The 25741-nt window shown below is 41.5% G+C and overlaps 1 protein-coding gene across 10 annotated transcripts in view; it reads right to left on the reverse strand.

The window, feature by feature from the left end:
- SLC1A2 (solute carrier family 1 member 2) overlaps positions 1 to 25741 on the reverse strand; it is a 107260-nt gene that overhangs the window by 52425 nt on the left and 29094 nt on the right. The window contains exon 1 of one of the 10 annotated variants that reach the window (XM_054827384.1): positions 17381 to 17460. The exons of the other annotated variants lie outside the window; for them this stretch is intronic. The gene's annotated coding sequence lies outside the window, so the exon portion shown is untranslated. Of the gene's footprint in view, positions 1 to 17380; positions 17461 to 25741 lie in introns of those variants that run through there. 10 annotated transcript variants of the gene reach the window in all.

The following is a 25741-nucleotide window of genomic DNA, read 5'->3' on the forward strand; positions in this document are numbered from 1 at the left end:
AGAAACTTAGTTTTGAAGACGTACTAACTTCCTGTAGTATGTTAAAGAGATTATAGAAATCAAGTGTAGCATAAAAGAATCATTTGTGACATATTACTGTAGCTGTACAGCTCAGCATGCTCCTTGACGCAGTATTTATGATCACATACAGCAAGCTTTGATGAGTGCATGCCATCTGCTGGAACCAAAAAGGCTTCTCACAGCAGTTCCTAAAAGGCAGCAATAACTTTCACCCAGTGTAAAGCATCTACTGCATTGTCTCATGTGCCTTTGTAATTAAGGTTTGGAGTCCTTTTTTCATACTGTACCTTTACAACAGATGAAAAACAGTAGTAAACACATTGCTACAACATTCTTGGGCAAGGAGAGAAAAGTTTCCTATTCACATGGACTAGGAGTTTATTCTAGTAGCTGTATGAAATGGAATGGACGTTCAGATAAATAGGTTGCTCAAGTGATTTGTTTATATTGTTCCCTCCTTATCAACATATCAGAGATGTCTGCAAGGAAACTACACCCAGAAAACCAACAGTATTATGATGGGAGCTCATAAATACAAAATAGCTTTCACAAAGAGGTGTGTATTTAGGATTATGGTCCTGAAGATGGATGATTGGGTTGTTTTATATATTATACATGTGATGCCCTCAGGGCACATGCCACTCTGTCAAAGGATCTGCCTTTGTCTCCCCCAGGTCTGCTTACACTTGTTTTACAAATGCAAAAGAGTTGAGAGAATTTCAGTGCTGGCAGGCACAAGATTATTTTTGACATTCCATAAGTATCTATCCTAGCAAGACATTTTATTGAACATTTTATTTTTGCTCCTTATTTAGTATTGTCCACTTGACTGTAGTATAACACTTTGGGTAGCCTCGGCTGAACTACTTCAGCCAGGTGGTGCCTTCTTAGGGAGATGTTCCACTTCAAGACAGAGCAGCACAGTTACTATATATGTGTTGAAGATAAATCTTCATATCCAAAAGCTGTGAGGCTCAACAGCAAGATCATTCTGTGAGCTGCAGCAGCTGGTTTTCTGCAAGATACAACTACTTTCACTGCATGAGGACGCAATAGCTTCTGTGAAAACTAGGATGGATTTTCCAACCTTGGCCAAATTCAACCATGGAAACTTGAATTTTTCAAAGTTAGTGGAAATCTAAAAAGGTTAATTTTCCAAATTATTCTGTGCTCCTCACCCTAATGGCTTTTAATATGAAGACTGGAGGGCTCATTTAACCCAGTTTGAAATCTCTGACAGTGACCAGCTCTAGATACCCAGGACATGAGTGCAAGACAAGCATGTAGCACAGTATTTCCCAAGGTATTGTCCTGGCATTCATCAGCCTGTGGGTTGTGGATTTCAAGTTTATCCAGACATAACCCGTAAGACTCCTTCAGTACAAAGTCAGAAAAAGAAAGTACAAGCACACATCAACAATAATTTTTTACCATTTTTCCTTGTGAGACTTGTAATCCAGATTGCTTACAGAGAGACCAAGCCCTGAGATGGCATTGGGAACCTTTGTAGAACATGCTGTACAAGTAGAAAGCTCATAGAGTTTTAGCTTGAATTATGGTCAGTTACATCTTAAATCATAAATTACAGAATGATCTTAACCCCAATCACATTTACTGTGTTTTCTGTGGTGAATTCCAAAGATGATGTAAACATCATCTCCTGCAAAATGGTGACATATTGCAGGGTGCTTAAGTCCAAGGAATAAGAAGTCTAAGCCCAATAATGAACTCCCATGAGCTAAATCCTACGGCTTTTATTCAGTTTTTACTGAGATTTCTACTAAAGTTACTTTAATGTTTACCTAAAGTCGGAGCTATGGAAAATCTCATTCATTTTTAAAGGAAATTATTACCAAGAAATAAAAAAAAAAGTGCACATCACTAAACATCTAAGCAATGGATGTCTTCAAGTGAGTTTGAAAAGGACTAGTAAAGCAGTGTGAAGCATGACACCCCTCAGTGTCGATAGGCTTGTCCCTGGGCCAACGTCAGAGTAAATACACAGAACTGGAGGCTCTGTTCACAGCACACATTACACCCAAACACAATCTTCTGGTCTTTTAATCTAATGAATAGTGATCTCCTGGGACACAACCATGTGTTAATTCAGCAGCACTTACACATGTCCTTAAAGATATGTGTACGTTTATCTGGTTGACTGAACTAGTCCCTAACCAATGAACTGCAGGAAGATACAGCCCTGGAATTTACTAGGCTAGTTCTTGTAAAAAAAAAAACTTACAATACAATTGCAAACTGAAAGCCATCACTGCCTAAATAATGATCAAGGGAAACACAGATTTTTTTATTAATGGCTGTATGTATCCTAGCTTATCTTTTTAACGATGACTAAATACTACACTTCTAAGTACTCAGGAACTTTAAAGCCAATACTACTTTAAAAGATCCTAAAGTTATATGCAGATCATCTAGAAAATTCTGACTTTTAGGACTATGGGAGGCTTTAGTTTACATCACTTTTATTTATTGCATTTATATTTTGTTGCTTGAAAACTTTAATAGCAAAGGACACTTCAAACAATAATTCATTGTCGTTGTCTTCTTGTTTGTAGCCAAAAGTGAGCTGGACTCCCAGCTGGCCATACTGCTTCTGACTCCTGGCACTCTCACTCAAGCTCTGGCTGTCAACACAGCATACCACAGGTGTCTTTAGCGAGAGTCAGTAGACGTTTTGATCATTTACATTTACAGCTTATTCCTCGTCAACAGAGTTTATTCTGTCAAAAACAACAAAGTGGGGAAGCAGCCACGATGGACATACTAAAAGTACGATGGACTAGGTAATGCTGCAGTTGTGCCCACGTTCTAGGGAAAGATGATGCTCAGGTTAGGCTGAACTTGTAAAGAGGCAGACATCAACAAGATCATGTGCTGAAGTTATGATGAGGAGTTTTATAGCACCTGTGTGCTGCTTTCAGATTAGCAAAGAAATCAATATTAAAAATCCACAGAGTACATGACTTAGCCCTATGTTACTGCAAACAACATAGTATGTGCTAGTTTAATTGCTTGTCTTCAGCTAAGTATTTAGCATACAGATTTAAGTGGGAAAATTTGATATGTTCTTTTGCTTAACAAACCTAATTGAAGAAGTATTCTCCTCAAAAGCTCTTTAAAACTGCTGGCCTTTCCATGTATCCCACAGTAACTATGAGTCTGTTTAATCTCTGGTACTTTTCTGCCTGATTAATTAATAGGTGACACCAAAGGACAAAAGTTCATACCACTGCAATACTTGAAAAGCTCTAGGAATGAAAAATCTGTGATCGTGCATTTGTGTGTCTTTCCTCAGGCATCACGGAGTCACCGACTTGAACTTTCCACGTTTTTCAGTTCTCTTCCCCGCTCTCCTTCTGCCCAGCTCAAGTCTCATACGCTAACCTCGGTACTTTCTGATTACTTAAAACTATAGTTTTTCACGTATTTATTGTAACATAATTAAATAGGCTGGTCTTGCCATTCTTGAAACACTTAACTTTCTTCTGCTGTTAATGCTTCTTCAGGTTGTTGGTGCAGCCCAAATACTGCCCTATTGCTCTGTGACTGGCCAGAGGTCATTACCCAATCAAATGTCTCCCATGACTATATGCCTTTCAGTTACTGCAATCTTCACACAGCACTGGTCACAGTGTATTTCAAAATACACAAGTGTCCTTGAGGACATTTACATGAGCACTGCAGCCACCCTCAAACGTGATAAGCAAGCTCCTTCAGCTGGTGGAAAGCAGCACGTTCATCAAAATCAAAATGTTTGCCCCAGAGAAAATACCAAAGGATTAATTTCTTGAAAAGGTGCCATCAGCATTTTCTCTGACCAATTTCTCCCTCTGTCTCTTGTCCCCTTCATCTGTCTCCATTCCTCTCCTGCACAGTAGGAGGTGGCTATTCCTCACTCCTTGTTGTCCCCCGCTGCCTGCCCACAGAGGAATTCCAGCTGGGCCATGCTGCATGCACAGGCGGGCTTCCCAGCACTCAGGTAAGAGTGTATGAGGGTGATATTTGGGAAATTTCAAGCCAGAATCAATGCATTGCTCCTCTTAATTATTACTTATTATTAATTATTATTATTACATTTATTGTATTTCTTGATAGGTTCACTTGACCTTTCAAGGGGCAAAAGTACAGTTTGTTTCAATCGGCTGTAGCAAACTCTCCCTGCCAGCTGCAGTAAGGATAAAGTGCATTGGAAACAACACTGTCTTCAGCTTTCCTGGCACGGTATGAAGTTTTACTTCTAGCAGTCTTCAGAAGGGTTTTGCCTGGCAATCATGGCACCACCTACAAAGAGAAAGACCTCCTGTCTCTCGGCTACACAGCAGAAATCTGCTGGAAAGGAATGGGCATACCTTTTGCTGGTAAAAAATGATGGATTTCTTCTAAAATGAGTATCTCATGCATTGATATACAGTGCCAGAAGGCAAACTGGACTAAATCAAAATCCAGTTTCCTAATGAATGCATGGACCTCGAATTTTGGCCCATACTAATATAAATTTGAGGACATTCAGGACTTCATCTATTTTTTTCCAGTTCTGGGCTTCAATTGTCAGGCGACAATTAAATCATTTTATAATACAATTCACTTTTAAGCTTGGATTTATTCTTATTCAGCCTCCTTCCTTATTCTGCTTTAAATTGTCCAGCAACTGGAGCTTAAAATACCTAATGAAAAAAAGCATCTTCAACTGAGCAGGAGAACGTGATTCTTCCTAGTAATCTGAACAGCACAAGGACTCCACTTCAGAGTGAAGAAGACTGATCTGAGATGGCCCAGGTAGTCTGACATGTCCCCTTGTAGAGTGACAGGAGCTAGAAAACATGATTTATGGTGAAGGTATACTCCTCGCAGCTTTCTTGATGTACCTCAGCACTTGATTCCCCGTAGTGGTTTGAGAGCTGGTGCACACTTGCAGAAGGTAGCAGAGGCTTCGGCAGAGTGGCACTGAATAGCACTTCACACTGCCACACTTCTGGGTGTCATATGAGTTCAAGTTACCTAACAGACCTTGCCTTCAGAAACCAGGCAGTGAAGGATTGCAGCTAGTGAGAATGATAATTAATGACCTCTACATTTTTGCCTCTAGCTCTCAGTTTTAGTAATTTGATCACTTTCATGGCAAAGACTAACACAAAAGGTTTTTATACTCTTTACATATTCCAGGCATTTCAATACTGCCTTGCTTGCAAATTTATTAGTAGCACAAATAATGACTCACGGGTGTTTTGCAAGTTATTATTTACAATAGGAAGCATAGCTGTTAGATGAGAAGATACAAACATTCTTCACCTATGCTTAAAAATAAACATGAAATGTGGACAGTAGGGGTGAAAACAGATGCTATAGGCAAGTGGAAAAGTATACAACAACAGAGCAAAGTTACGAAACAGCCTTATCCTGTTGTATTTATGTATGAAATCCCACCATTGAATGACAATATAGGACCATTTTAATGACATTTTTAACTTTATATTTTTACCAAATAAATGCTTCTCAGCTTCTTCTTATTTTAGTTATTCATGGAGCTTGACTAGAATAGCTTAGCGCTAATGATGGAAAAGTCAAAAGCCACAGGATGGTTGCCAGCAACCTACTCCATCAAACAAGATGACCAGAGTACCTCAGGCTCCTCCTTACAACTGACTTAACTCTTCCAATTCCCCAGGTTCTGCTTCATCTCTCTTTGGGTTGCAGACTGAGAGCAACTAAGGTCTCTCCAGAGTGCAAAGTGATATGTTGGGGGCACAGGCCAGCCCTGTGCCAGATGAGGACTGACCATGCTCAGTTCTGCCAGGAGACTGCTTGGAGGTTTTGTTAAGGCAGCTTAACTTCATCTTGTTGAAAGTCTGGTCACACTATGCCCATTCACACACTACTCATTGTGAATACGTTAAAAGTAAAAAAACTACTCAGAGAAATAGAATAAAAATTCCTGAATTAAATTAAGCAGAAAAACTAACTCTCTCCATGACTAATCTTCTCTATCTCTGTAGTCAAATATTTGCATCTTGCTCACCATATAATACAAAAAGTTCCCTTGCTAATCCATTCATTTTGATTCACTGAGGACATGTTCTAGTAAGACATGACAATGCTCTGCAACCCAAACCTGACCTTAAACTTACCTGAGAAAAGAAAGCTTTAGCCCTGTTCCAAGCATGACCTTCCTACTCTGTTCTTTTTCTTTGCTTTTGAACACTTTCACATTTACAGGTTTCAGAAGATAGATTTAAGAGCCAAATGAATTTCTTGGCAATGCCTGAAGGAGCTAGTTCAGACCAAGCAGCTTCAGCAAACATCGTCCCATTTTCCTTCTACCTAAACCCCTGAATAATTTGTGCTCATGCATCCCCTGTTGGCTCATGCATCCCCAAGCCAGACAGAATGGAGGTATGAATTTTCCTACTTTTGCCTATTTTGGCCTTATCTTGGAGCCTGAGTTCTGTTCAAGTTACATCACCTCCTGCAAGCCTCTGCGTACAGCAATAACTCTAACCAGCTCATGCCAGAGCCTGTTACACAATTTCCTGTATTGTCTATATGAAGAAGAAAAAACATTATTATGATTGCTCTTCCTCCTCTTACACATCACTTGGATTGAAAACAACTTGGCTTGTTATTGCACTTGCAGGAAGGTTGTTACAGATTGTCTGGGATGATGAAATGCATACACCTGCAATAGCACCCAATTTACTTTTAAACTCATTAAATGGGAAGTTGGTTTGCTTTGTTAACACAGTAGTTTTCTAGCACAGACTCATTTTTGTCAAACATGTTAAGCCCAGGTTTGTTTTTACATTCAAATAGGGTTTATTTGCACATAACCTAAAAGAAGGGGAGGGTAGGGAGAACTCAACATAACGTTACTAAAATTTTTAAGGGTAAAACAACACGATATCCATCACTCACCCATTAGACACGTGTGAAATATTGCCAACACCTTACAGCCCTTAGAGCTGCTAAGACACTCATATCTTTCCTGTTGATAAAATTGTTCTCAAGGTAGACACAGTCTGCTCAGCCCATCTTCTGCTAGCTAATTATGTGCCATCGTTACCCCTGAAAGCTTTATACTCTTCACTCTGGTTACACCTGGCAGGATCCAAATTGATAAAGGACAAGCCTATATCTTAAAGGCACTGGCCAACTACTCTTCACCAGGAACAAGAATGAAACACTTGTACTCCACAACTGTGACAGAGAAAGTTTCTTGCACCTTTGTCAGGACCACTCCTACGGGCTGACATCAAACATTGATTTAAGCAGATACAGCAGTGAATAAGCTTCCTAAAATTAAAGGGGTTGTTGGGTATAAAATTTTCCTTCTATTATTTTTTCAGAACTAAGAGCAAAGGGAATATTTAACAGTTCACCTTTGTGTTCTGGGATTACTAAAGCCTACATGAAGATATCCAACAGTAGCTTGGGCTTCTTTTCTATAGGTACAGTTGAGGCCTATGCTGGATTTTCTATATTTGAGGAAATAACCTTTCTCTGACTTCTTTGTCCCTGTCCTCCTTTCTGCTCTCAGATCCTGTTGGCAATTCTGGCTTTCACACAACTGAAGTGCTTAAGTGGTTTAAAGAACTTCAGTGCTGGATGTGCATGCATACATATATAATGCCACTTTCTCTCTCTGCTTTCAATAGATGCAGTAAAAGTGGAAACACATCTAATTTAGCACACAATCTGTACAGGGAAGATTTTGCTGCACCCCAGTGTCCCCCATATTGAAGCCACCAATGTTCTGGAAGGAAACCCTGATGGATCCAGCAGGATTATTCATAACCTTGCCAATTTGTGTTGCTATTTATTAGTGTGAGGTAGGTGCAAACCATTCCTGGGTTCTCGAGTGTACCTTGGCAGTACCATTTTGTTTCCACTGTGCATTCCCTGAAGCCTTACTGTGAACTTCAGCAACCAACCTTTGTGGACTCTAAGAGCATCCCCATCACACCAGATCTGATGCATTAGAGCTTTTCCTAACATATACAAAACTTCCTCAGAAGTACTTCATACTGCCACGTATCAGGGAACTATGTAGAAGAGAGGAAACCATGCTAACCGAAGCCCCTGCTGCTATCCTTGATGCCTGCCTGTTCTGTCCTGATTTTACACTAATTACCATTAAAATCTTTCCAGAAGTGTGGGCAAGAAGTGTAACCCAGAATCTGCTTTTGATACCTGCTTTATCAGTATCTGGTAAATGCCAGAAGAACCAGAACAGCATTAGAGAGATAACTTATAAAAGTGTAAAAGTTTTAATGGTAATTCTTACACTTGATTGTTGCTGGGTCTTGCACCTCTGACCTTCCTAACAAACAAAATTTTCTAATGCTGTTTGCCCCTCTCTCCTCTGTCTTAGACCACTTTTGTCATGATACCACGAGTCCAGATTTCAGTACTGGATTTACTAACAGCCACTGCAGCAATCAGCAAGACCCAGTTTGCTTCTAAGCAGGTGCCGCTGTTTTGAACAAAGTAGGCATGGACAGACCACATACTATTCATCTTGTGAAAGCTATCTAGACTTCTTCCCCATAAGCATTTGTAGAATACAGGGCCCATAAGGCACCAAAAGAGTTTAGCTAAATTCCAGTATTTCAAGGGATCAGACTGTGCCCTGAATGCAATTTTAAGTACTCTAACCTCAGAGAATCTCCTTAGGGTTAAGTGCAATTGAAACTGTCTCTGGTCACTTCTTAAATCCTTTCTTTCCTCTCTGTTATGGGTGATATGGCTACATGTAATCTTGTAATGAGCCAGAAGGCTCTTCATTGAAAGCGCAAAGGATTCTTGAATGACAACAGAGATGGAGGATTTCTTATACAAAAGGAAGCATCTGTCCCAGGTGGAAAAGGAAAGCTGACTACAGAGAGCCCCCTTTTGTTTAATTTGTAAATGGCCATTGCGTCTAATTCAATTATTCGTGGTACACTGATATAGTAAGAGACTACCAATGAACTGAGCTTATCAACAGTAAAAATAGGAAAAAACAACTGTTAAATAGCAGAAGTTGATGTTTGTGTAGAAAGATTTTAAGTACAGCACACACTTGTCTTTAACAGTAACCCAACATATTTCACTGTTTTCCAAAGGCCAAGTTCTATGTGCCCTGTGGCCTGAGCGCTTGTTCCCTAGGCGATTTCCTTAGATGACTGATAAGTCTTATTACAAGTTGCTTATGCTGTGTTTTATGTCATTTGAAGAAGAAAGGCACTAGAAATCAACGTTCTTCATCTAGGCACAAGATAAGTGTGTAACCAAAAAGTCACTGCAGCTCATCTTAAACAAAGTGCTTCGAGTTTCTTCTGGACTAAAAGCCTATTCTTTAGATTGCATATAGCCAATAGAAATAAGTCCATGGTCACCCATTCTTCTACATATCAGCTATCCCACCAACACTTTCTATCAGCCCTCACTGTTGGTACTACGTTTGGGTCACTGCCCCAAAGATGGAAAATTATTCTACAGCAGCAAATTGATCGCAGTGACTACCTTGTGGCATAACCTCACCCCCTCTGTACAAACCAGGCCTCTGCCACCCATTTCAATATCCCTGGTAACATCTACTTGGTTTTTATCTCTTCTTGTTTCCAGTTCTATATTTAACAGAAAGAAGTGTTACTATCATTAAGACTGCATCAGATGGACACTGTCTAAAAGGGGAAGTCCCTTACTTCATTCATGTGTATGTCAAGGATCATATTTCAACTCTCTTTGCTCTTACCTTGGAATACAAAAGGTTGATTCTCCACACTTCCCAATGAGAAGTTTTTCTGCTTAGAAGACAGTCTAAGAACAAAATTATTCACCTATTCTCTACGAAGTCACTGGACTGGCATGTTACAGTCTAGACTCACTTAGTTCTACTAGAAATAATAGTGCCTCAGACAAATAGTCTGTATAGTAATGCCCCAGACTGTTAATAAGCATCACCTAAAAGAAAGCTCACCTTCATGCTGAATCCTGAACCATGTTTTTCCTCTTTATTAATTAGCTTTTCCAAGTTAACCAAGGTCAGTACATCTCTTTTTTGTCTCTCACTTGCCTGCCCCTTTAATCTCCTTATGTTTCATTTCTTTTCTGAGCTGCCACCTCTCACACACTGACAGAGACATATGGTTTATATTTTTTTTAAGGCCTCAGCCCACTGACGAATTGTCTTGGATTTTTTCTTTGCAGTTTGGTTGGTTTTTTCCCCCCTGCCACTTCTACAGAAGAAAAGATTATTTTCTTCTCTCAGTTGCATAGATGTGTATGGGAAGGAAAGACCTTCTTGGTCTATGAGTGATCAAAATTAGAGTACATAAAGCTCTGCAATAACCTCTTTCCTCAAATGCAAAGGAATTGATTAGATGGGACTTTACCTTGTCTCTCAATTGAGTGCCTATTTACTTCTAATTCAGGGCTTAGTCAAAATTCAGGGCTTGTGAAAAATCCAGTGAAAGTTCAGAACATATTCCCAGAACAAAATATTTCAGTTCAGATATGCTAAAATTAAGGTCTCTGTTTACCTCGGGTCCATGTATTTTTACCTGTATAAGGGACATTAACAAGATTCAGTCTTCCCAAGACATAATATGACCTTTAGCTCAGCCTATTAAGAGAATGGGAAACCATCTGGGTACCCAAATTACAACTACTATGGTAAGACAACAGCATATCACATTGCAACAGTTTGATAATTCAGCCAAGGTAGTTCTGATCAAAGAGCTTTTGAAACTCTGTATACACACAGTAGAGTGCTGAAACTCTGTACACACAGTAGAGTGTCATAGAAATTTTTTCACAGAAGTGTGAGATGGAAAGCAGCACGTAATAGAGCTGTATTCAAGTTGTATTTGACTGTGGACAGGAAAGTTGGAAACTCATTTGCAAGAAAATTAGACAACACAAAACTGCAATCTTAGTTCAAACTTCCTCACCTCTCCTACAATTTGTACGTGACCCTGACTTTTTGCAGGCAGTTCCTTTCACCACACATATCTCTTACAGAGAGCTGAAGCAAAATAAAGAATCCATACGCAACTGAAGGAGAGGGCACTGCAAACATGCTACTGAGTTACATCATGGTAACCTGGGTCCTTCAAGCGTATCTCCATGCAGCAGTTGTGGAGAAAAGAGTAAATGGGATGCAATGAAAAATAAACTGGTTTCCTCTGTCCCACCACTACTTGCCAGAAACACAACAGAAGAACCTAAGTTACTCATTCTCTTTCATGGTCACTAGCTGGATTGTATGTTTTCTTGCATAAAATGCTGCATCCGTTCTATGTTGTTTTGTAGATTTAACCCATAGACTAGTTATGAACTTAAAAGCAAAACAAAAATCCCAACAGCAGTTATGATTTTATAATGAAATATATACTAATAAATTTACTATGCTGTATCTGGTGTAAATTCAGCAACTTGAAATTCATGTGGAAAACTGTGTTGGACCTAAACAATCAGAGTTGTAAAGAACAGAGCTCAATGTTTCTATTCAGTGTTTGCTTTTGTCCATCTCCTTATGTCCAGCAGCCCAACCTACAGGCCGTGGGTTTGGCTCTCTTAAATATGAAATGCTTCTCTTACTTCCCTTCAATGTAGAAGGGGAAAGAACTTTCAAAGAGGAACCTTTACAATAGAAACATTCACACTTTAGATGCTTTCTTCTCAATGTAGTGTGAATGGTCCTGTGAAAATAGACCTTAACATAAAGCTTGAAGTGGAATTTGGCCAGAACATCACCCGCCCCCATGTCTCTCATTTGCCAGTTGCCCATGACTTCAGCATGTGTTCCATAGTAACACACAGGCTTCAGCCCAGTGGTACGAAGAAAACGTGTGTCTCAGACATGTGAAGGAAAGATAATTAATAACCAGACATTTCTTGTCTGTTGCCATTTTCAACAAGGAAATATTCAGCCTTTTCACATCACCCCTGTGTGAGGTGCTATTGGGGCAGGAGAGCTTATGCCTAAAATCCTTTGCTAGAAGAGCACTGTGTTGGGTTTGCGTGGCAAGGTTTTGGTAGCGGGGGGGGGCTACAGGGGTGGCTTCTGTGAGAAGCTGCTAGAAGCTCCCCCTGTGTCTGATAGAGCCAATGCCAGCCGGCTCTAAGACAGGCCTGCCACTGGCCAAGGCCAAGCCAATCAGCGCCTCTGTGATAACATATTTAAGAAGAAGAAAAAACACTTAGAGAGAGAGAGCTTTTGCAGCCGGAGAGAGGAGTGAGAAGATGTAAGAAACTCTGCAGACACCAAGGTCAGTGCAGATGGAGGGGGAGGAGGTGCTCCAGGCGCTGGAGCAGAGATCCCCCTGCAGCCCGTGGTGAAGGCCATGGTGAAGCAGGCTGTCCCCCTGCAGCCCATGGAGGAAGGATGAGGGGGTGTAGCGATTCCACCTGCAGCCTGTGGAGGACCCCACGATGGAGCAGGTGGAGGCACCTGAAGGAGGCTGTGGCCCGTGGGAAGCCCACGCTGGAGCAAGCTCCTGGCCAGACCGGTGGACCCGTGAAGAGGGGAGCCCATGCCAGGGCAGGTTTGCTGGCAGGACTTGTGACCCTGTGGGGGATCCCACGCTGGAGCAGTTTGCTCCTGAAGGTCTGCACCCCGTGAGAGGGACTCCATGCTGGAGCAGGGGAACGATGAGAGGAGTCCTCCCCCTGAGGAGGAAGAAGCGGCAGAAACACCGTGTGATGAACTGACTGTAACCCCCATTCCCCGTCCCCCTGTGCCACTGAGGGGGGGAAGGTTGAAGCCGGGAGTGAAGTTGAGCCCGGGAAGATGGGAGGGGTGGGGGGAGGTGTTTTAAGAGTTGATTTTATTTTCTCATTCCTCTACTCTGTTTTGCCTAGTAATAAATTAGATGAATTCCCTCTCTAAGTTTGGTCTGTTTTGCTCGTGACAACAATTAGTGAGTGATCTCTCCCTGTCCTTATCTCGACCTACAAGCATTTCGTTATGCCTTTTCTCCCCTGTTTAGTGAATGAGGGGAGTGAGAGAGCGGCTCTGGTGGGCACCTGGCCTCCAGCCAGGGTCAACCCACCACAAGCACGTAGGGCACTGCAGTGGTGAGAAAGGTCTTACAGAAGCACTGCCAACTGTATTGCCCTGGAGAGATGCAAAGTCTGTTCTCCTCTGCAACCAGCTGTCTTCCCTTTGGTCTCTTCTGGCACAGGCTGAGCCACCATTGTGCTACACAAAAGAGCAGCAGCAGCAGCTCACCTCTGCTTCATCTTCCCTCTCCATTCACGCAGAAGCAGGCACAATGGTACTTTTAAAATTAACCATCTTACTAGGGCATGATCCTGAAACCATGACTAATGCCTGGTGAGACTCCATCACCTGAGCAGTTTTATGTATGAGGTGGTATGTGAAGCAGGAAAAGTCACAGGTGTGGCTAGCAAGGGCTGCACCATTCGAATAGGTCTGAAGGACGATGGGAGTCTGGTTTGGTCCTACACTGTCCAGAGGCTTTAGAAGAAGGGCTGTCTCACAATGCACATGTATTTAATTCTTTCTGCTCCTTGCTAGAGATTTTGAACCTTAATCTATCTACGGCCTGAATTACCATTTTTATTTTACTGCAAGCAGTCATTAAAAGGGGGTGGAGAGGATATTTATATTTTTTAACACCTGAATTTGCTGTACCTATGCCGAGCTACCTGTAACCAAAGAGAAGGATGAAATGTGGGACAAAGATTCAAAATGAGAGATTAATAGAGAAGAAAGCAAACAACCAAACAACTTGAATGAATGCCACCTTTGTTCTTTGTAAATACATGTGAGTGTCCTAACTCCATTTTCACAATTTCACACTCTGACATAAAAGGGGTGTAAACACAAAAAAGGGAAAGGGGGAAAATTTAATGGGAGCTATTAACTTCTCAAGATAAGTACAGGACCTCATGAAGAAGGACACTTTCTCTTACTTGACTTCAATATACAAGGAAAAAAAACTCCCTAAAAGCAAACTTTGCCATGAGTACACTCAAACCTCAAATCTCTGAGGGGCACAAAGCTTGTAGTAAGGCGCAATTAAAAGTGCTGGAGTGAACAAAATGTTATTTATGAGTAGCTAAATGTTATTTATTAGTAGCTTCGTTTTAGATCCTGTTTTAGAAAAGTTTCAGGAGGTGCATCTGTGACTGGCACTCAGGATAAAGGTTAGCAGACAGCAAACAACATGCCCTTGCTGTGGTCACTCTCTCTGCTTAGTTGGGGTTTTTTTGCTAATTTCTCTCTTGATTCGTTACCAATGGAGAAATAGGTACAACCTTGATTCACATCAAAACAAACAACAAGAAAAACAAACATGGGGGAAAACGAACTAATGCTTCAAAAGAATTTGTTAGGGCCTGTGAAACTTGAGCTGATGCAAACTATTGCAAGCCTGAGTCTGCCCTAGTCCAGACCTAGTGAGCTCTAAGACTGTCATACTTTTCTCTTACAGACTTCCATGGGTTCGTTCTGAGGATGAAGAAAGGACAAGATGGATGTTTTTTACAAGGATGCTTTTGCCCTGTGATCTACTTTATACGGTTCTGCTCATGCTCATAACATAGTTTCACCTCAGATCTCAAAGGAGCAAGGCATTACCTTGGAAGATCTTCCTTATGTTCAACCATTACAGACTGAGCTCAGCAGGTAGAGGCTCAAGTGCTGACGTGCTTTGACTGTGTGATATGTGCAGCTTCCTAGCGCTGGGTAATGTACAAAAGAGACAGTGTCATGATCTCATGGGCTTGTCTGAGATGATAATGCTAAAGGTTTTAAAGAAAGAACCTTTGTGGTTACTTAGCCCGACCCAAACTGTCTTAAAGTTCACTCAGCTATCACTGGATACTTCCCTCTGGAGGAGATGCCTCAGGAGCCCTTTTCCACAGCCAATAAAAAGGCTACAGACAGGAAAAGTACCTGGATATCACAACAACCAGAATTGATTATTGTAATGAAAACTGCTTGGGACTTAGGGCAGTTGGTATCATTTACAATGTTATAGGAGTATAACAGATTTGAATTGTGCCATCCTGGGCTAATATTATGGTCCTGCCCTCTAAGCCACATCATGCCACTGCATGACCCAGTCAGTGGTTGATTTCTCTTCTGAGTCAGCTGCATGATAATTATCATATTATATTTTCATGAAAAATCCAAAGCTAAAGTTACATAAGCTGAGTTCTTTGCAAGCTGTAGCTTCTCCAAAGGAAGCAGAAAGGAAGACTTGAACGAAGGCGCCCATTATTCCGTGCCAACCGAGATGACCAGGTGCAGAAGGCAGCACACTGCGCATTCTCCTACATGTGTGAGCAGAGCATGTTGCCCTTGGGTACAGTTCTCCAGGACTGCACAATCACCTAGAGCTGCAGGGCTCTAACATGAGCGACTTGCTAAAGGTTAGACAAGTTGAGACAGAACCCAGATCTCCTCTCTTCTTCTAAGACTCCACGCTTTTGAACCTGAACCAAACCATACTAAAGTTAATGGAGGATTCCTATTTCTTTTAGTGATTTTCAGAGAAAGTACTCAAACCTCAGGGCTGTCTGATAAGAGGATGTGGGCTCCTTGCTCTCTGAAAATCTTGAGCTGCATGCCAGGAAAGAGATTTACCTGAGTAGGAGGAAGGAGCTATCCCATTCTTGCTTTTGCAGATATAAATCTCATTCACTCATTTCTGGTTTTATGCACAATCTCCCCTCAGTTGCTCAAACAGAACAATGCAGCTGGCAATTGATTTTGGTTTATATCTTGCTTGGGGAAAAAAAAAAACCCAGATGCAAGCACATCTGGAGAGCATGCCATCCTCCCTCTAGACATAAAAGAATGACAGTGATGGTGGGGAAACTGCTTAGAGGTTTGGCTGTGCCCCACAGTACATTTTGTCACACTAAGCAACTGGGTTCTTTCTCAGTACACTACATAGGATGGCAACTGTAATATCCTGGCATTTGTAATGAAAAACACAACACTGAAAGCTAAGGGTACACAGAACAGAGAAGCCTCCACTTCACTTCTTGCACTCATCTTAAATACTGTGTAACAATTCCATTCAATGTACATCTGTGCCTTAGCACTCCCTTGCACACCACAAAGAATAAGAATGTGGAAAAAAAATCCAGTTTCTTCATCCACTTTGCATCTTATTGGCTTCATTACTTAAAGGTCTGTCCAAAAAGGCAGACTAAGTAAATTGTTAAGAGCAGCGATTCAGTTTCTGTCCAGTATGGAAGTTGTTCCCTACAATCTCACAGATAGTAATTCATTTTTTCCCCCCCTGTGACACCTTTTCCAAAGACTTACACTATACTCCCCAGCTCAGTTTTCTCTAGCTCAGTTATGATGCTTTCAGGTCATAAAAGAAAAAAATCATTCCATACTGACACACTGTACAGACGAACTTCAAACCTTTTTTTCAGCAATGAGGGTCTGCAATGCCATCAAAGAATACTCCTATCTCCAAACTTTTGTGACTGGAGCATGGAAATAAATGGCTATGCAAATTCCTTTTGGGGATACTGAGTGTAGATGTGCAATGTCTTAGGGAAAAAAATTTCTATACAATACTGTCAAACAAATACCTAATTACTTCCTTAAGCAGAACACCTTCTGACTTTTTGGGAGTGTATAGCTTAAGCTCCAAATGAAAGAACAGATTTATTTTTAAAGCATGCAATATTAGCGTGAGCTGAAATAAACTCAGAAGAACAGTAAGTCCCCTTGTTTCAGGGACCACTCTTGCAAACAGAAGAGGAGGTGTCCACATGATTTACTACCAAGGCCCCATACACTGAAAGGATTCTATTCAGTATTACACAGGCAGTGTGAAGGTTATTCAAAACATTTGCCTTTAGAAATGGTTTTCATCACAGCTTTCTGCTGGTATGTTCTTTCTTTCTAGACTTCCCAGTCCGGGTTTGAAAAACAAACAGGATCTCTGCATTTCTTTATTTCTTTTTCATTGAGAAAATACAAAGTTCATGAGAATCTGAAAAAACTTACTATTTTATATATATAGTTGTCAGTTTGAAACAGACATAAAAACAATCAGTGCAAGAAAAAGCTGGGTTCTGTGTACTACACAGAGATATTTTAAAGGCAGAACTACAATGGGTATAGGAAAACTCAGAGGAGTTACATTCCTGATCATATCCTTTTTCCTTTAACATTAGTGAAAGCTCTGCCCATAGGCCTAGCTTTTTTAAATCTAACCAAGAAAAAAACAAAAAAACACCACCAAAAAACCCACAACTGATGAACCCTGGGAAAAAGTGTCAACCAGCCAGAAGGAAGTTGTGCAGCAGATTTGATAGAAAGACTGATCTTGGACCAGAAACATACACAGGAATTTTTTGATACCTGGCAACTATTTCAAAGGGCTAACTGAAGACAGTTCATTGTAGGCACCACCAAATGCTCTCCAGGAGACAAGACAGCTGCTGAAAGACAAAGATATACACTCAAGTTCTTTTATCAGTGTTTTTATTCTACTGTGAATTTGAATCAGGATATGAATTATAATGGCAACCATTAGGACAATTTGGCACTTTTAAGGGAAAACTTACAGTGGAGTAAGCCATCTCAGCTTTATTGATGCTAAATAAGCTAGTTAATGATGAATTAGTTCACTACTATTTTTTAGAGTTTTAACTGCTATAGACTTGTCCTTGGCTCTCTCATGGGTTCACTGCTACTTTGGTGATCTGCCAAACTTCTCTGTACCTCCACTCACCTGTCAGCACAGTAAATGTAATGCTGCCCACAACAGTGTTAAGATGCAGAAACATGTTTGAAGACCACTGCAGAAATACAGTGGTTTTATTGCTGTTTTATTTCAATTTTGATAAGGAAATCTGATTGAAGGGGCACAGGAGAAGTGGCTCCCTGGCAGAGGAGATGAGCAGCGCACGCGCTGGGGGGACAACGCCAGAGACCCATCAATGAAGTGACTCAAACTGGCTGATGCAGCACCAAACACTGCAAGACTCATGGCAGAGACTCAAGGCTTCTGCCACTTTATGCTTGTAGACAATCTCCTGAGCCTCGAAATCACACAAATAACTGCCTCAGAACAGAAACCTAGGAGAAAGCCTCACAGCTCAGTAGCACAGACTTTATCTTGGGCTGGTGGTAGTAGACAAGGTACCTGTTTTGATAGTCCTTACATAGCCCAGAGCTCTCACAGACTGTTTTCCAATGAAAGCAAACACTAACCGTTACCATATTCAAGGTCCCTGCATAGCATCCCCTAACGATTCTAGCTTTATAAACTAAAAGCCAGTGTGGTTTTTTTACCTTCCCTTCATCCCAGCAGTCTTCCAGAAAGCAAATCAGTCTGTAGTGCGTCTTCCTCATTTCAAGCACCGGTATGATCTCTGCAAACTTGTATCCAAATCCTTTATGCTATCCACCTTTTGCCTTGAGAGGGAAGAGATTTTATAGACCAGTATGGAAAATGCTAAGGCATCTTTATAGGCTGCTGTTTCTTAAGAACAATTTTTTCCGTGTTTTATGACCTTCTATCTCAATCTAATCCCCTGGATGTGACATTTACATCACTTCTAGGTAGCATTTATTTTACAAAGTTAATATTAGGACTCACATTCCTTATATCTAGAAGATCATCAATATGGGAAGGTCATGCAAAGTAGTGTGTGAGTGTCAATGCACTCTTACTTTGCATAATTGCCTGTGTAGATGTAAGATACTCTAGGTGCTCTCTTTGAATGCAAAGTCCTAGACACAATACAGACAAGCTAGTGCAAACCTTAATGTACTTCTTAGTAACTTTATTTTGTAACAAACCGTCCTGTGCTTCCTGTTTCAGAATGCTAGATCCCAGTCACCCCAATAAAAATCAGAAATAATTCGCAGGAACTATGTTACAATCATAGAATCATAGAATGGTTTGGGTTGGAAGGGACCTTAAAGATCATCTAGTTCCACCCCGCCCTGCTACAGGCAGGGACACCCTCCACTAGACCACGTTGCCCAAAGCCTCATCCAACCTGGCCTTAAACACTTCCAGGGATGGGGCCTCCACAACCTCTCTGGGCAACCTGTTCCAGTACCTCACCACCCTCACAGTAAAGAATTTCTTTCTAACATCTAATCTAAATCGACCCTCCTTCAGCTTAAACCCATTGCCCCTTGTCCTGTCACTACACTCCCTGATAAACAGTCCCTCACCATCTTTCCTGTAGGCCCCTTCAGGTATTGGTAAGCTGCAATGAGATCTCCCCGGAGCAGCCTTTTCTCCAGGCTGAACAAGCCCAACTCTCTCAGCCTGTCCTCATAGGAGAGGTGCTCCAGCCCCCTGATCAGCTTCGTGGCCCTCCTCTGCACTCACTCCAACAGGTCCATGTCTCTCCTGTACTGGAGACCCCACAGCTGGATGCAGTACTCCAGGTGGGGTCTCACAAGAGCGGAGTAGAGGGGCAGGATCACCTCCCTTGACCTGCTGGACACACTTCTTCTGATGCAGCCCAGGACACGGTTGGCTTTCTGGGCTGCAAGTGCACACTGCCAGCTCATGTTGAGCTTCTTGTCAATCAATACCCCCAAGTCCTTCTCCTCAGGGCTGCTTTCAATCCATTCCTCGCCCAGCCTACAGTCGTGCTTGGGATTGCACTGACCCATGTGCAGGACCTTGCACTTGGCCTTGTTGAACTTCATGTGGTTCGCACGGGCGCACCTCTCCAGCCTGTCAAGGTCCCTCTGGATGGCATCCCCTCCCTCCAGCGTGTCGACCACACCACACAGCTTGGTGTCGTCGGCAAACTTGCTGAGGGTGCACTCGATCCCACTGTCCATGTCGCCGACAAAGATGTTGAACAGTGCCGGTCCCAGTACCGACCCCTGAGAAACGCCACTCGTCACCGATCTCCACTTGGACATTGAGCCGTTGACCAAAACTCTTTGAGTGCGACCATCCAGCCAATTCCTTATCCACTGAGTGGGCCATCCATCGAATCCATGTCTCTCCAATTTAGAGACAAGGATGTCATGTGGGACAGTGTCAAATGCCTTGCACAAGTCCAGGTAGGTGACAATGATAATACATAGGCATTTTCCATAGAACAGACATCTAAATCTCACTCATACAATGACATTTAAAAATATTGTCCTTAGAAAAAGTATACAAATGACCTGACCCGCAGGTTTATTACACTAGTCTTAGAGAAGTCTGATTTTGCCGAGTTTAATTCTCCTTACGCTGGCATCAGACGATTCATACTGGAGTCCGTGAGAACTGCAGCGAGAATATGGACTATCAGTTCATTGGATTCACTGCTGGAATTGCAGTAATGCACGTGAAATGAGAATTAAGGCAAAGTCCTGGAGCACTCTTAGGCCAGAGTCACTACCAGCTTTAGTCCTCCTTTTTAATTTTGTTATACCATTCAGCTTAAGAGAGTTACAACAGCATAAAACTAAACTGACCAACAATGCAGCATTTTGCTGTCTGCTCAAATAGTTTACTTAGCTGCCAATGGATAATCATCTAAAAATTTTCCTCTCATGCTTTACTGCTGACCTAATGAACCATTGTGCTTACCCTGTCAGATTCTAGGAAAAATTTCATCAAAAAGCAAGGTGCTTTAATCCAGACAATGTACTAAGTTCTTATTTTGTTCTAATTACACTTCCCAAACGGTGTCTTTACAGAAGGAAAACAAAGAGGAAGCTAAGATAGCATAGCAAGTTGAATCCCATTTGTGGCTAGGCAGAATAATGAAAATGAAACATGTTATTAGAAAAGCGGAATATGCCACCTAAATTTGCAACAAGTTTATGTTGAGCTAGACACTGTCACCCTTATTCACAATGAGGATCATCAGGTTTCAACTCAAGACGCTACTCAAAATGCAGCCAGTATTATAATGCAGAAGAAAAAATAAAGTAAGATTTTCTACAAACAAATTTTGAAAAATAAGATAGACATCACTGGCCTTACTGTCCTAATGATAACGCTCCCTTATGTGAGCATGCAGAACGCTTCATGACCCACTGAACAGTGCGATTGATTCCATCTTGCAAAGTTCTTCACTTTCCATTTTTCTGTATCTGATGGCCAGTCTGTGAATTTGAGAGCATACACTGAGGTACAGAGTACAGAATATCACTACATTTGGCCCAAAGGGCCAGACACATAAACACCATAATACAGCAAAATGAGGCTAGTCCCCAAAGACATCTTCCTGACATTCTTCAGTAAGAAGCAAAATAACTTACATTTACGATCTGGGAGTTAAAGTAGGCTCTCTGAACAGATGTAAAAAGGTAGAGTTTTCACAAAACAAGGGTTCTTTTTGCAAGGTGTAAACAAGAGAGGCCCTGAATCTTCCCTGCTGGTGAAATGGAAACAGGTTATGCTGAATATAGCAAACTGTCATTAAAATACCACATTATAAACCCAGGTGACTGATAGCTTTATTATGGTTGGAACAATAGGGGAATTTTATCCTGTGGATGTACAGTGGGAACTGAGTACTGGACTGCATCTCTTGTAAGCTTTAATATAACAAATGCAACTCTTCTCACAAAACCGTATTTAAATTTAAGATGTGGGGATCAGAAAAGCACTCCATTATGAAATAGGCTGCTCTATGGGGGACAAACTATTTTCCGTCTGTGGCTGTAGCAGATAGAAGGAAAAGAACTTGTTTAGAAAGGAGGCTAAGGTTAGATGTTACGGAAACTCTCTACTCTGCACAAGTAGCCTGCAGAGACTGAGGATGTCCTTCACTGACCCTCTAGTTTAAACAAAAATCTGTGAGAGATGAGACCAGAGCGATTTATCCTGTCTCAGATGAAGACTGGAAAACCTCCTTAGGTCCCTTGCAGCATTATTTCCGGATGCTATAATAGTTGGGTTACTGTGTTGTTTGTTTCCACTAATGTGCAATAAGCTTTAATACAAACAAACAGCAAACGCCTTTGGTTGCTTGATTGCATTTAATCTCTTACTAATTATCAGTCTGCCTCAGACACTGAATGTGTTTTATAGTTTGTGCTGGGCAGAGGAGTCACATTGCTCTCTGTGAACCAGGTTTGATGTGCTAAATCCCTAACAGTGGTGTCAGGGTTGTTTGGGATGTAAAGCACTCTGCCACTTTCCAAATATCAAGGCATTTTTAGGCACCAAAGATTTCAGTGGTGTTCATTAGTGGGAAGATCCCCACTGATGTGTCTATATGTATGCTTATTTAATAACATGATGCCATTTAACGATTAAAAATAATAGAGTTTCTGTTTCCTTCAAAAACACCCCATCCAGTTCAGAGGTATTAAAATTCATATTTTACACATCTCAAAACAAGACAGGTGCTTGTTCATTCTTGCATTGTGATTCCATGTTATTTTAAGCACTGGTGTCTATTTGTAGTCCTTGCACTAAAGTCCTTGGATAAAAGCATGACAGTTTATTTTTAGTGAACTTTTTTTCCAATGAATTTTATTCTAAAGCCTGACTAATCTTTGCTGCACCACAGAGTAGGCTGATCTCTTGATAAATCTTAGCTTAGATTGGTAGTGAGCTGCAAGAAGACACCAAATGCTTTTTCAATTAATCCTCTTTTATATCTACCCTTAGAAGAGGGTAAGGAAGGCAGAGAAAAGAGCCAGACAACATGCAATGCTTCCCTGGGATCCTCGTGCAGCCTAGAAAAGGTAGGGGAGTCACATGCATTTAGTTGTCTTCTGTTTCTTACCATGGTCTTTTTAGCAGCTCTAGAACGCATTAATTTGTCTGCTCTGCCTGCAATTATTCACTGCATCTCAAAGATTTGACAGGAAAACACGCATCAGATTAGCTTGCTCGGATTTTCTTACTTTTATCTTAGCCTCTCTAACTACGATGTTGGAAAAAAAGAAGGGCTGAGGGAGAAACGTATTTCAATTTACAGAATGGTGCATTTTTAGATATATATTATAATTAAATTTTAATACATAATTTAAAAAGTGCCAAAGCCATCAACAGTCTTTGAAGCCTTTCTACTGGAGCCTGTTATTGGCAATTCCACATCCTGAACCTGTGAGACAGAGAGAGGCAGACAGACCTCACCTCTTCTCTGTTCACAGCCTTACAGCTGGTAATTCTGAGTGCCCCCTTCCCTTGTACTGGGAAACATGGTGGTATGATTGTTACAGATGGCGTAAAGGTAAGGGTCACTTGGCCATCATGCAATAATGAGGAGGGATTTCTCCAGTGTGAGGGAGGTTCCCGAGGCAGAATACCACACCCTGTGCACAGCGGGCATATGGGTACAGGAAAGGCCATTTCACACACCCAAGGGGTGTGAGGAGGACAAATAGCTGACTCCATCTGTCCTGAAGTGACAACCTAGACCTTGGATTACTCCCAGCTGGGCAGAGGTAGAGAACCAAATACGTTTTCCTAATCTGTGCTGGAGTAATGGCCACATGGAAAATGGGGAGCTCTGGCAGGCACCTCCCCATTTCACCAAGTCTCAGGCATAGACCTTAATCTGATTTTTTCAGTAAGAAAAAAAAAAAACTTTGGCTTCAGCTTCCTGATGTGCTCTGCAGACAGGAAGAACGCAGCCGTTATTCTTCCAAGTAATCTCACAGGGACTGCTTATGAGAGCAGGCATTGCAAAACCAGGCTTGAACTCTCCTGCCCCATGCTTAAATAATCCTCCTTTCCTTTCCATTTCAGGGAGAGAACTAAGCAGATACAAGAAAACATTGGATAATTCACATTTTTTGGTGAAATGGCACCTAGATGTACTACTCAGCTTGAGATGTTTATTGAACTCTGGCAGTGGAATGCCTTATAAGTGCAAGTAAATGTCTCTAAAAATATTTAACTAAATCTTTTAAATGAGACTCTAGCTGTAGCCTTTTGCCCTTCTTGGGGCATCAATTTCAGCTCTTAAATAGCCCGGCCAATCCTCCTAACACCTCTGCAGGGAAATCAGCTGAGTGGGGTGGGGCTTAACACGTGCCAACCTACAGAGAGGCTGGTGGCCATCAGCTGTCTGCAAGGGATGGCTAGGCTGGCTGCAGGATGGAGGAAAAGATACAGATGTTAGGGATTGGTAGGGAATAGCAAAAAGCAGCATTGCTCTTGTTACAGTCAGAACTTCTGAGGTTTCTGGTAATTCTCTATTTGTATCTCAGTCATGAAGCAACGACTGTTTCCAAACCAGTATGTTAAACACATCAGAGGCTTGGGCCTTTCCCATTCACCCACACGCTGTTGCACGCCAGCCTTCCTTTGGGAGGTCTATTACAGCCAGCCCCCACGGGCTGAATGGTAATCAACACTGAGCAGGAAAAAAATACATGTTATCTGTAAGCCTTGTGAATTTGCATGAAGGTTTACAGATTTTTATTTTTTCTTTTTCTTCTGCTTTATCTTTTTGCTTTTTTCCTTTTTTCTTTTTAATTTTTCTTCTTCTTTTCTTTGCTTTTTGCCATCTGATTTGTAATGTTTCCTTTTTCAGTCACAAGCAAGAGGGAGTTGCCCTGAATATTCCTGAATCATGATTCTATCTGAGTTTACTGAATAACTAAAATATCTGCTAAGGACAACCCCACTGCTAATGTTATGGCCCCACACATTCCCCACAGGCCACCTCTCTTCCTCCCCACTGTCTAGTTTTCAGTAAATTACATTTCAGGATCACTCTGTGGCCTTAGTAAATAGATCGTTTCCTACCATGGACTGCACCCTACATGGGGAAGGAATATTTTCTTTCCTGCTAAAATGGCAGCTTTTGTACAGTGGTACAGATGCTGCAGTGATGAAGAAACTGGAGATAAACAAGTGCTCTCCTTCCTATTTGCACGCTGGGTATGTCCAGAAAGAATCTGGTGGACAGTCTTAAAACCCCAGAGGACAGCAGGATCTCACTGCAGAAAAAGGAAGGCTGGATTTTTTTAATTTCCATTAGTGCCTGTGGACCTTTCTCCTCTCTTATAAAGCTCTACACTAGGTATCTTGTAGGTCATGTGGGCGCTTCCTAGGCAATTCGTGTGCCTTGACATACGTTAGAGTGATTCGCACAGCCTGCTCATTCAAGTTTTAAGGAATTTATCTTCCACTACTTCCCCTGAAAATCTCCAAAACTGTCTAATGAATCTTACATTAACACATAAATACATGCATACATTTGGATTTTTGTTCAGTAAATTCAAGCTAATTTTTCCCTTGGGTTTTTTCCATTTGAATATTTCTAATTATATCTGATGAGGACCAAGCAAATTAATTTCCTTCCTTTCTTGATGGTACGAATACTTGTCTCAACCTGCAGCACTATATTTCAGCTCAGACCCCAGCAGAAGAATGCCCTCAGATAAGCACAGGCAACTTAAAACTTCCACTGAAATCAGTTTCTCCTTCCCATGGCAATAACAGTAAAGGCTAGCTCTGCTTCTCCCTCTAATTTCAGTGGCCTGGTACAGAAAACTTACCTCTAACAAAAACCTGACAAAAAGCAAGAGTCTGTGCTTTCAACTTCAAGTTTCTCCAAGAAGCCTGCTGTGCTGCTGCTCATTTGAGGTTAGCTGTTTGGCCGGATCTTCTCCCAGCTTTGCTGAACAGCTGAGGTCTCCCATTCCCTCTGAGATGGGATCACACATTTAGCTCTATAAAGTTGCAGTGAGGCATGATCTGGCTTGAACAGTTCGCAAAAAAGCTGCCTACTCTTCAGTTTATTGCTTTTCCTAGAAACGATCAATGCTACCTGCCAG

Source organism: Grus americana, chromosome 5, assembly GCF_028858705.1.
Source record: "Grus americana isolate bGruAme1 chromosome 5, bGruAme1.mat, whole genome shotgun sequence".
Lineage (NCBI taxonomy): Eukaryota > Metazoa > Chordata > Aves > Gruiformes > Gruidae > Grus > Grus americana.